This window comes from Macrosteles quadrilineatus, unplaced genomic scaffold, assembly GCF_028750875.1.
Source record: "Macrosteles quadrilineatus isolate MER2022 unplaced genomic scaffold, UCM_ALF_1.0 Scaffold_6__1_contigs__length_79288215, whole genome shotgun sequence".
In the NCBI taxonomy this organism is placed as follows: domain Eukaryota; kingdom Metazoa; phylum Arthropoda; class Insecta; order Hemiptera; family Cicadellidae; genus Macrosteles; species Macrosteles quadrilineatus.
The window spans coordinates 67060199-67074032 of NW_026542599.1; the positions used below are offsets into that span (position 1 = coordinate 67060199).

At 32.5% G+C, this 13834-nt stretch overlaps 1 protein-coding gene across 1 annotated transcript in view; it reads left to right on the forward strand.

Annotated features, from left to right (window-relative positions):
- The window catches only part of LOC128997234 (regulator of G-protein signaling 20), a 178017-nt gene that overhangs the window by 49652 nt on the left and 114531 nt on the right, over positions 1-13834 (forward strand). The window lies entirely within an intron of this gene.

Consider the following 13834-nt stretch of genomic DNA (forward strand, 5'->3'; position numbering starts at 1 on the left):
TATTTTTATGAAGTTAAAAAATCTACATTAAATAAATTTTCGAAATTTCTTAAATGTATACATACATGAAAATGAAGAAAAGTTACTAAAACTCCTCCTAACATGGGGAACTATATTATACAGTGTTTAGATATCTATATAGTTGATATTAATAATATAGTTAAATATCTAAGCAGCTGATAAGTGTCTAATAAAATAAAGTACACTAATAGTTTGTATTTTTTCAAGTAATTTTTAAATAGTAAGTTTAAAATTTGAAATCCAAAGCCAACCCTCCCCCCAACCCCTCTTATGATCAGAGCCGACTGCTTTGTGAACTCAATCAAGTAAATTTTAATTAAAATCTGCGAGTTATTTTTCTTGACTTACAAATGTTTGTAATTCAATCGTTAACGTTATGTCTGCTAAGTTTTGTAACAGTTGTTTATTTTCATTATATAACTTTCATTTTAAAGTAATTCGTTTATTATGGATTACAATTACCGATTTAATAAATATTTTAATGATCATAATTTGAGTTGAATATAATCATTCACCTTTTAAGGGGAGACTGTACCTTTTCTGGTTCAATGCTTTTTAAATGGATATTTTCTACAAGTTCAAGTACATATAGCACGAAAACTACTAAACCTATCATACTGATTTTTTGCACACTTAATTATCACATCCATATCTTTATGTTAAACCACTTTTTAAAGAAATATATCAATATAAACATTATTTTCAATAATTTAAAACATACAAATTTTTATGCGATATTCTCAAAATAAAAATAAATTATTTTTTAAATGAAAATTTATAACCAATCAGTATATGATTGGTTTAATGTACTCACCAAGTACCCAGACTAATGCATGCAAAATTTTAAGTCTCTATGTATTACAGATTTTGAACTATGTGTACCTAAAGATAAAAAAACTAACTTTCGGAAAACACACTTAAAAGCTTTGCAGCACACACTCAAAGCCATAAGAATAGTGTGGCCGAAACCTCGGTAGAGTTAGCTTTGTTTATTTATTGTTATCATAAGAAGCTTTTAAATATACTAAGTATTATATATTTTCTTATCAGGAAGAAACGGAGATTAATTTTAGACGAAAAACAAAAATTTAATTTTTTAAGACAAAAAAGGTTCAGTCTCCCCTTAAGTTTACAACTTTATTCGTGTTTGTCAAAAACTACAAATCGGATAAACAACAAACAGCTGTATTAAAATTAAAAATGTTTAGGCTCTGCGCCTGACCAACACAGATGCAATATAGAAGCTGTTCTCATTTTGTATCATCACCTGGAAAGGCGACAACATTTTGCCGTGCACTTACCTACTTTATTTACTTATTTACGTAGTATTAAATTCATGAATTGAACAATAAATTGTGCTGAAATAATGGTAAAATATTTGGATACTTTTCCCCATGAAAATGACGTCTGTTTGGTTATGTTTGCTTAATTATCATGCATTCAAAGTAATTATTACTTATCAGATTGGATTTATAATGTGAAAAAAAATCTTGATGCACAGAATCGCTAACTTGTTGTTAACTATATTACTTGCATGATATAATAATTCATAATAAAATCGCTCCAAAAGAGAAAGTACTTCACAAGTACACATCCAAAGAGAGGCAATTTCAACTCAGTAACTCAGTATGTAAAGTCAAAACTAATCAAAAATTTGTTAAAAAGGAACATACACATTTTTATAAAGTGTACGACTACGAATGTAGGAGGATTGTTTGTTTATTGGCTATAGTTTTAGCACCATATTTATTCTAGTTTTATATAACAACTGACAAATGTTTTTATTTGTTACAGGTAACGCTGAAGAAGATGTTTGAATATCAGGGTAAATACAAGCAAAATTTAACAAACCTTATTTAATGACAAATTTGCTAAATTTGCTGCACACTTTTTAGTATGTTTTAATAATGTTTTAACATAGCAAGAGTATATTAATTGGTGTTAAAGCTCAAATGAAATTTTTCATTTTAAATCTCTCATGAAATATCTGTTTGACAAACCTTAAGGGTCCTTGCTTAAGGTTTTAGTGACTATTACAAACAAGAATTTAAATTTCCTACAATAATAAAGATAAACAAAATGAGCAAATAAGATATTGCATTTTAAGCAATGGTTGAACCAAGCAACAACAAAAATACTAATAATAAGGATAACAGCTTATCTTTGGTTGAAATCCTGGGCATGTTTCATAATAAACTACAAGCTACAAGCTGTAACCTGTAACTTTGGATTTCCATTAGGCAATCAGCTGATTTACTGTTAATATTAGTTGTAGTTTATCATGAAACAGGCCCCAAAATAGGGTAATGTTTTAGTTTTAACGAATACCTCAACTCATCAGCTGATCCACATGACGAAAAATAATCATTTCGGTTCGAACATGGAAAATGCCGTTTTAATGATAAAATAACTCTGCGAAAATATCTGTTAATATCGTACCTTTTGTTTTACATGATACTTTGACACTTTCCTTTCTTAATTTTTGCTGCCCTATGTATACACCGTACACCTAAAGGCATATAAAGGCAAAAAGAAGCCCTTTTGACAACTAAATGCCTGCTCGGAACTCTGACTTACAAGCTTTTAAGGGAGGTTACCAAGTTAAAAATCATTGGACGTATTTATATAGTTAATTGATTCCAATAAAAATAAATGTTCAATAAATTATTTATTTCTAACTTAAATCTAAAGGGCTTACAAAATCTTTGGTGGTTATTCCTATTCAACGTTAGGGTTTTAGACCATTGAAAAAATGAAGGTATTTGACAACTTTTTACTGAAAGGAAACTTATTTTATGTATTAATTAAGCATATTTTATTCCTCATCATCAAGCACAGTAACAAAAACTAAAGTAGTTGACTGGACTCTCCGTAAGTGGATCATTGCATTATGTTAGTTTTTAGATAAATGTGATGTCTTGTTCGGAATTAAAAATTCAATGATAAAACCTAAACTAACTTAGCTGATTTAAATCAAGCTTACTGACTATTAAGTGGTCAACATTAACAATATTTTACTTCCTTCATGTTTTGTACATATCTAACAGTGAGGTACTAATACAACAAACCTATATTAAAATATAAAATAACAACTGGTAAATGTTTAGTACCCGTGTACAGTATTTCAAAGCCTTCAAACGAGGAACATATTCAAAGAAAGCAGGGCAGAGGTATGAAGCTGTGCAGGGAAGGGGTAAGTGGTGGAAGGGGGGAGGGAGGTGATCAAGTGTGGCGCTGTTTGACACTCAAAATTGAGGCAAAGCTCAACGTTCAATAATCACATGTGTCAGATCTCGCTGACTACATACATGCAGACAAATACAGGGTGATTTGTACTCAGTGTGACAAATTTTTTTTGGTGTAAGTACAAAGTAAATAAAGTGTGATGATGCATATCAAATGTTCCAAGTCTAAAAATTAGCTTCCCAAAAAATTATTTTATGTTTTTCAAAAATAACCATGTTTTTAAACTTAATACAGCGATTTCTCAATTACCTGTACATGGATTTGAGTAGATAATGTCATTTTCGTGTTCTACATTAAATTTTGAACAAGAATAATGGAAAATGACTGAGGATCAGTTGTAAAAACTCCATTGTAAATAGATTCAAAGATAAAAATTAAAATATTTGATAAAAATTTTAAAAACAATTGTCTATTGCATTTTTCACACCCTGTATACAAGAAAGTGTCGGAATATGTTAAAAACTGCGCCATTTTATAAGCTTTCCAACGATATGCTACACTAATGAGGTTTATATCTGCTTATGTACGCTTTAATGGTTTGAAGACTACAAAGCATGGTGTCTTTAACATCTAAAACATAGAAAGTCGACATGTATTAAGCAAAATTTGTATTTTTGATTCAGCTTGAACAGTAAAAACAGTAAAAAAGTTCCCTGTTTTCTGGTATTCAAACCACTAAAACAAACAAAAAAATATCTAAACCTCAATAGTGTAGCATATGGTTAGAAAGCTTATAAAATGGCGCAGTTTTTAACATATTCCGACACTTTCTTGTATACAGGGTGTGAAAAATTCAACAGACAATTGTTTTTAAAAATTTTATCAAATATTTTAATTTTTATCTTTGAATCTATTTACAATGGAGTTTTTACAACTGATCCTCCGTCATTTTCCATTATTCTTGTTCAAAATTTAATGTAGAACACGAAAATGACATTATCTACTCAAATACATATACAGGTAATTGAGAAATCGCTGTATTAAGTTTAAAAGCATGGTTATTTTTGAAAAACATAAAAAAATTTTTTGGGACGCTAATTTTGAGACTTGGAACATTTGATATGCATCACCACACTTCGTGTACTTTGTACTTACATCATAAAAATTTTGTCACACGGAGTACAAATCACCCTGTATGGCTTACTTACTGTGTGTAGAGAAGAAGAAGTTTTCTCGTCTAGTAAACCTAAATAATCACAAAATAGTTTATATAGTTAATACAAGGGTTTTCTATGTTACATCCCTTTTTCAGTTGTCCTGCTTAACCGATTTTTACGATTGAGGTGTCATTTGAAATCTTATGATCTAGCGCACCTGCAAATGGCAATTAAAAAGGCCGCCATGTTTAATTTATTTCTTTAGTCCATTTTCATAGATCCAGTGATGCTGGCCAAATTTCTTTATAACGATTTATAAATTGTAATATAACTTCTGTTCCTTCGGTTGAATGTTTAACCTATGTCAGACTGCAAGCAAGAGACAGTTTATAATGTATTTTAAATAGGCTACTTTTTTACAACTGTGGCCTCATTGAGATAGCTAAATTTAGGATATAAAATCAACATATCTATTGTAAATTAATAGTTCTATTCACCTTATAACTGTTCTAAACGAACATTACCTTAAAAAAACTAAATGTGTATTGCACTGTATTTATTGTGCCTCTATACACTTTTTTTTGGCCCTATTAAACAGTGCAATTTGCACACTAGCCCTTTCGAAAGTCCTTATAAAATAAATAATTGTTTTATCAAAATAGCAACGTATGGGAAAGTGAAAACAGATCTAATAGGTAATATTTATTTTCCGTAAAGAAGCAAAATCACCTCCATATTAATACTAGTATTAATAACCTTGTGTAGGCTAAAAACTGTTGACTTTATTAATTATAATTTTTCTTATTTCACGATAGTTTGTTTGACTATTATTTGCCAAGAAATGTCGTATACCTGCACTAATTAAATGTTAATAGATTTGTTTGGTTACAAAAAAACAAAAAACAAAAAAAAAACAAAGAAAACATCCAGAGACATGTTAGTGCTGGGAGTAAAATGTCATGGATAGTAATGTTATAAAGTGTTTATCACGAAAGTAATGTAAGAAAATACTTTTACCTCAAAAATTAGTGGAAACACCTCCACAGTAATGCCGTTCTTCAAACTTTTCCAGGCTACAACCTGTTGACTTTGTGGCACCTGAGAACGATCTTTGTTGATAGCTTTATATTTTTTAACTGTTTTCACAACACATCTTACTACATTAGGCATGTATTGGAAATGCTAAAACGAAGGGGGCAAGTTTTTTTATGAATTAACTCTACGATCTAAGGGTAATCAGTTCTTTTAACCAGTTATTTGTACGGTTATATTGTCATTAGTGTCTACTACCTTCAATATTACAAGAATTTAAACTTTCCAAATTAATATTTGTTTATCTTTTAAGATATATTAAGCAAAACCAATTAATTTGAACCAATATTTATAAAAATTTTGCACAATTTGCTAAATTTATTTACTGAGCTAAAACTTTATTAGTTTAATTTTTTGTTAAAACTGATTCACCAATCGAAAGATTGGACAAAAGCCAATATGCCATAAAGTTCACAGGAAAAGTTACTGTCAAATACCTGTATCCTAAAAACTGCCAACGTAAGGAGTATTTAAATCACATGTGTCATAAAAGAAGATTTTCTCTCGCCTTATCACCTTTTGGTAGCAAAGTTTCACCCTTCAAAAATATGGTATTAGTTACATCACTTTTCCTTACATCGAAAAATCCAATATGCAAAAGAACATGCAAACCTTCCTAAAGCTCTAGTGTTTTTTGCAGAGCTTCTCATATGGTCGAAACTTTTTTTAAATATAAGTTTAATTTCATCACTTTCAATGAGATTGTTTTATTACACAAGTAAACTGCCGCCGGACATTGAATTTGTAAAAGATTTTTTTCGGCACGAAGTAATGTGTCTGTTGATATTGATTGCATCATCTGAAATTAGAAGGAATAGGATTAAGCTTTTTAATAATGTACGAATTTCAGTCTTAAAATTTGTATTCTATCGGTTATCTAAAGCCTCTTCAAAATGTAGGTAAAGCTGTGAAAAGGTTGAGTAAGTTTGTATTGAATTTGAGCAACTAATAAAAATATTGTATCTATTGAAAAGTATAATATGTCTTGTAGAATGTAATTTGAACGAGCATGAGTAGGCCTTACTCAAGAAAACACCAGTTTACATTAGTTATCTGACTGCACATTTATGAAGTTTCATTCAACTCTAAATTTTACTTTACAAAACAGTAGGCCTATTAGGATTATTTTTAATTGTAAAACGCATTATTTAAAGTACAATCTGTTTGGTTGAAAATGACAAGTAAAGCAAATACTTTTAAATGTAATACATAAATCTTTCTGTGGAAGAAAATCAATGTATTACCCTACAAAGTTAATTTATTTACTTGATCCATTTGCTGAAGAGCCAAACCAATTTGGCCACGTTGCCACGCGCGGAGACTGTCACACTGACCGATATCACTTCCCCTTAGCCCTTTAACTCAACCACTCCCCAGTCCCTAACCCTCCAACTCTACAACCCTACAACCCTTCAACTAGTCAACTATGTAACATTTTAACTCTTAGAATCATCAACTATCTAAACTAAAAACGCTCCGTCGATTGCACCTTCAAAATCTTCAACCCTCTAAGCCATTAACCATTTACTCGTAATTGTAACAGTTCCAACCCTCAAATCATTCAATCCTACAACCCTCTACACTATCACTTCAACAATGGAATCCTAAAACTTTAAAGCCTTCGACACCTTAAAACCTCCGATTATGCATGCCAAACTGTTCAACCCTCAAGACTCCAACCTTCAAACTCTTCAATCCTGCTACCCTCAAACCTTTAACCTTCAAACCCTACAATCCTGCAGCCCTCAAACTTTTAACCTTCAAACCCTACAATCCTGCAACCCTCAAACCAGTAACCTTCAAACCCTACAATCCTGCAACCCTTAACATTTCACCTTCAACCCCTACAATCCTGCAACACTCAAACTTTCAACCTTCAAACCCTTCAAATCTGCAACTCTCAAAATTGTAACCTTTAAACCCTACAATCCTGCTACCCTCAATCCTGTTACCCTCAAACCTACCTTAAAACCTGCAATCCACAAACTTTTAACCTTCAAACCCTTCAATCCTGCAACCCTCATAATTGTAAGATTTAAACGCTTCAATCCTGCTACCCTAAAAATTGTTACCTTTAAACCCTACAATCCTGTTACCCTCAATCCTGCTACCCTCAAACCTACCCTCAAATCTGCAACCCTCAAAATTGTAACCTTTAAACCCTACAATCCTGCTACCCTCAAACCTACCTTCAAACCTGCAACCCACAAACCTTTAACCTTCAAACCCTACAAACCTGCAACCCACAAACCTTTAACCTTCAAACCCTTCAATTCTGCAACCCTCAAACCTGTAACCTTCAAAACCTGCAATCCTGCAATCCTCAAACCTGTAACCTTTAAATTAACCCTTCGACGATGTTATCCTTCAAACCTGCAACATTCAAACCGTCCAACGATGCAATTCTAAAACCCTTCTACGATGCAACTCTGAAACCCTTCAGATATTTAACCCTCTAACCTTCAAAACCTTTAAGGATGAAACCCTCTAACTCCTCAACCCTCAAACTCGTCAATTTTCAGCCCTCTAGGCTTCAAAACTTCTGATAATGCAACTCTCTACACCACCAATCATCGATAATGACATATTCAAACTTTTCGACCCTTCCATCCTAAAACATTTAAACCCTCCCAAGATGCAACACTCAAACCCCTTTGACGTTGCAGCCCTCAAGCTCTTCAACTCCTTCACTCTCTTACCTTCCTACCTTTCGACTATGCAATCCGTAAGATTTAATTATTTAAGTCATGTACTCAAAATTCACTTTTATAGGAAGTAGGTTTGTTCTATCGCTGTTCCAACAACACAATTAATAACAGACATAATTTTAAGCTTAACCTTTTTTTAATTAAATTTGAAGTGTTTTAAATTTGTTTTCGTCTTAAATCTATTTTACCTGTTCAGAAAAAATAATACTACATGAACCCTATAAGCTCAATATTGGCGTGACAAACCAATAGACGTTCCCAGCCAAAAAAGGAATTTTATGACTAAAAATATTCCCTTTAACACTACGTAACATTTACTTTCTATGCATACAAGATCAGTAATAAAACAACTACATAAACATTTAAAAAAAATCTCTACCCACGCGTGTGGAGTACTGTAATCCATTACAAAACTATTTTAAACGTTAGATTTATGAAATTAATTAATTTGACTTCCATACATTTACGAATGGTCATGGTTTAAACTTTTCCAACAGGTACTTAGAAAACCACGCATCTTTAAAGTAAGCCAATGATTAAACTTCTCGTATTTGTACAATTTTAACATACATTCATTCTAGATTTATCGTACCTATGGATCCGCTAAATACAGTTTTTAAGCTTGGATCATTTGGATCCAGCATGGTTTATGTAAAAGACGTTTCGTAGTTTACAATTAAATTCTTGTCATAAATAATTTTAAACCCTGAAAAAATATACGGGGTTTCATAAAATAATGGTGAGGTTTAGTTATGAAATAAAAAGGAAACGAGAAAAGATACAAACAACTATTTATTTTGTTGAATTCCTGACATCAAAGAATTTTGTACATAGCTAATAAGATTCAACATTACAACCATTCCTTGCTCTACAGACGATGATCCTTTTCAGCCCACATGAGCAACATAGGCCTATCTCTTTTTACAATGGAGACTGAATATCTAGTTCTTTCTAGTAGATGGGATAAATTTCCATTTTTTTTAGAATAAACTATGTTTTTGACAACCGAAATGGTTGTTATACTAGAGTCACTGACTTTAGTTCAATTAGTTACTCACTTTACATTTTCTTGACGAAAACATTTTTATAAGAAAATACAACTTGAAGTTTATTAAAAAGAAGAAGTAGGGTTTCGATTACTACAACAATCGACACAGCTGTTTCAATTAATGTAAACAAAACTGTTTGTGCTACCGGATGCAGGGGTATCAATATGAAGTATTTAAATTGTCTCATAATAGTTTAATAGACAGTTAAAACCTCACCATTATTTTATGAAAACCCTGTATTTTCTCTTATACTGTTTACTCACATATAAGTAAATACATGTAAATACATATAAAAGATGGCAAGTGGTGATCGATTTCGATTGGACACTCCAATCATCATCAGACCCAATAGGCAAATTTGTATTGTAATATATATGTGCATTCGCCTATTGGGTCTGATGATGATTGGAGTGTCAAATCGAAATCGACCACCACTTACCATCTTATATGTATTTACCGTCTTGTGAGTAAACAGTATAAGTGTAAATATAGGCTATTTATAACAAGTGTTATTTGACGTATTAGGCACTTTCAGTCTCAGGCGATTTAAAAACACTCCTGGTCAAGAAGTTATAATAATAAAACTATTACAACACAATTAAACCATTTGTACACTTTCAATTTTACCATGGTATTATACCCAATATTAAAGTCACTAACGGAAAACAATTTTTTACACATTGCACTTTACCATTGCTTGAGAAGTCAATATTAGCTACTCAACTTCATGGTGTAAACATTTCAGTGGCTTGGACCATTTTCTCCTAAACTGTATGTAGAGTATGCAAGCTACTTTGTACCAAATTTCCTTGAATATTGAAAGAACCAAAATGTACATTCAACAATCGAGAAGAATTATTAGTTTGGTGGGGGGAAATTTCAAAATAATGTTTTTAAAATGTAAACGGGCGCGGCGAGCAGGTACGTCCTGCAGCTCATTGATTTACCACCCCCGCCGCCCCCGCCGCCCCCGGGGGGCAACCCCCCCTGGTGGTACCCTACTGCCACACAACCACTGTCAATGACCTCTCGTCGTACACACAAGTAAAACTCCCCCCGATCACTCCGCGGATTCACGAAATAATTTATGAACGAACTGTTTTTCACCCTGTGTAAACAGTGCGAAAGCTAGTTTCTAATCGTGTGTACTTAAGGTCACAAATAAGGAAATGTTTTTCCTGCTTGTGTGTGCTTTTGGTTTGGCGTTTTTGTGGAAAACAAAATTGTTGAAATAACGCAAATTAAAAATGGAATTGGTGTGAGCCAGTGAGCCAATACCGTAAACCCCCCCCCCCCCATTTTGAGTGATGTAGGTTTTCGTCTTGAGGTTCTGATGTCGCCGCTCATATTTTATCAGAACATTTCATCCGTTCACCCCATTTAGCTTGGTGCATTACTCTCACAGGCTTGTGTGGGCGAATTTAAAGTTAAAAGAAGCTGCCGATCCTCAAGAAAAGTTTACTTGATGTAAAGCCGTTCGCTGGTTTAAACCCGTCTGAAGTAGGTCAACATACAAACATAAAAATATTTTTTTTCACGAGGAGAACAGATTTTGTATCTGCGATATCTCTCTAACAAATACCAGACGTTATTCAACTATTAGAAATTTTTTTTAATTGTGTAATCTGTTGATTGTGTATATATGAAAATTTCACAAATGTATAGAAAATATGACTACTTTTAGAGAGATTTGAAGCTAAGATGAAAAAGTCCAAAGAAAACTACTTCGATCGATCTAGTTTAGCACTGTTAGGATAGATAGCACTGTGCGTTTGCAAGATTCTAGCGTGGGTAATAATCAACGCATTATCCTAAAATGTTTCCTACAATTACCATAAAACATATAAATTGGTGAAGAAACATAACCTATTTTTACACAGAAGTGAACTTTTAATATAACATTTAACGTGAAGTGACAAATACAACAGTACAACAGCTGACCAGCTGATTTACAGCCAGTGCTGCCAACGTATTTCGCGCGCATACGACGTTGTCTGCATGTTACGCGCTCACTATTTCGTGCCTTCACGTTGCAAATCTGGAGTGAGACAAAGTAATTAGAGTAAGCCAATGTTAACATTGTCTCACTGATGAGCGAATTGGCCACTTTGCTTTCTCAAATCAGTGAGAGAACATGTACATTGTTAGGTAACTGTAGGGAAAAATGTTTTGTTTCAACATTTTTAGTTATAAACCATACGAAACTATCAATATTATGGTAATTAAAAACGTAATGGATTTGTTACAATCCACGAAAAAAGGTTGACTTTATACTTTAATAACAATTTCAACTTTGATTTCTATTGATCCATAAACTAATCATGAAACCGAGGTAGATATCCGATAATTGGCAAACTGTAATAAGTTCTTTACTCGGAAATAACGTAAATAATTGGAAGAGCCTGTCAGTGTGTTGATACTGATGTTCTATTTGCCGTTTGATCCTAATGTTTTGTTTGAGACATAACAGATTGTTAAGTTACAACAATTCTCCCTTTCAGTTTCGATAGTTTAAGAGGACTTATAACGCATATATGAGTTAAGTTTAACTTAACACAATATTCCGTGTAAGATGTAGGCATACAATCTTTTTCTGCTTGTAGGGAATCTCCTTTAATAGTACTGTATCCTAAACTGGGTTATTTCAAAATAACGCGTCCAAATAATTTTACTATTATTTTATGAAAACTCATTTTTACACATATAATAGTGTTATTAGAAAAATTAAATCGGCTACCATAATATTATAAATTTTTACAAAATTTCATGAAGCATAATAGATAATAATACAATAACGATGTAAACATTTTAAAAGATATATCTATTACAGAAAAGTAGCATATAAGTAAAAGGATTACATTTTACTATAAAATATAAATCAATAATGAGATTTACTGTAGTAAGAGCCCGGCTGGCTGTGTCATAGCTCTAAAATGCTGCGTAAGTTTTCAGTAATATTTTTGCAATAATTATTTATTTTAACAATTATAAAAATGGTTTATATAACTTTAAAGGAGCTATTAGGCCAAAAAGTAAAACTATTTTTTAACGATTTTTTGTTTACAGTCCCCTTAAAAATATGTATAAATATGTATACACAGATGGAATTCCGTATACAGTATACTATGTCAGCGGCTTCGAATCAATTCTTCATAAACTTGTCTACAACATTTTGACGATAACAGAATCCACACTAGAAGTTAAACAGTACATGGTGGCCAAATATTAAACATAATTAAATCTAAGGCTTACCTTACGATCCAATTTATTTATATAGTGGAGACCTAGGTTTCTACGTCGAAACGTCCTATGAGACAAAGGACTGACGATAACGTTTCGACGAAGAATCCTAGGTCTCCACTATATAAATAAATTGGATCGTAAGGTAAGCCTTGGATTTAATTATGTTCAATAACGATCCAGAGGCTATATCTCCAAATTAAACATAAATCTAAGCCTGAAACTATCCACAATTAGGCCTACATGAAAATACCAAAACACTTTCTAGGTGACTAGGCAATATGAAATCGCTGTTGCGGAACAAGATTTCAAACAAACTTAGTGTAGTTTATACAACGGTGGAAGGCAATAACATAGCTGTTGCAGCAAATATTGTGTGTTGGAGACGAGCCAACGGCGCGCTCGTCCTACGGCTCGTGCTTTGATCTATTCGATGGGCTTATGGCTTTAATATAGACCCTGATAGAAACAATATACACTTGATTCCCAGTGATGGAGAATCGTCGCAAGAAGTAGCTGTGTTCAAGCGAATTTCCCATTTAGGGAATAAGCTATGAAGATGTTCCTGGATAGGCTTCCACGGTCACTTGTAGAATCGTGGTTTTCTTGTGACTATTGACACAGAAAACATATTACTATAACCCAGAATGCCAACCGCATGGTAAAAAGCATTAAGTGTTTTGAGAGAGCTTTGCCTGTCAATCATAGGCAGTGCCACCAGCGTTGCCTTGCAGTGTCTGAATTTATTTTCAATTAAATTTATTTAAATAACATTAGGTTTAATGAGTACTTAGGTTTGCTGTGACAAGGGAACTAATAAAGTTATTTTTTTTGTAAAATAATAATAGCTTAGTATAAAATAAATAAATTTGCCAAGTTTGATCAAAATATATCCATAAACAAGCAAACTACAACATTTTACAATATTCTCCGTAAGAATAACATGGGAATTTTAAATTTACATTTTTTTGAACTTTCTCCGTTACCAATAACCTTACAAAAACACGTTGATATACCAAATAATTTGCTTTTTAAGATCTTAAAAAAGGTCTAGGAGACATTTTTTAGGAGGGATTTTTTCAGGGTCAAAAATGAGAAAACCAATTTTTTACCCCCGTAAAACCCTGTTCCCATGGTCCAATCATGCTGGTTCACGAACTCATTCAAGGTTTTCCCGCCTCTTACACCTTTAAATCAAATTTCATCAAAATCGGACAAAAATTACTCAAGTTATCGCGTTCACGTACGTATATATATATATACGTACATATTCATATATACACATATAAAAATTTGAACGAATTGTGTTTTTGGCCTCTGGGGACATCTAAATGAAAAAGTAAATCGATTCTGGGTCTAGGTCTTACCGTGCCACCTACGG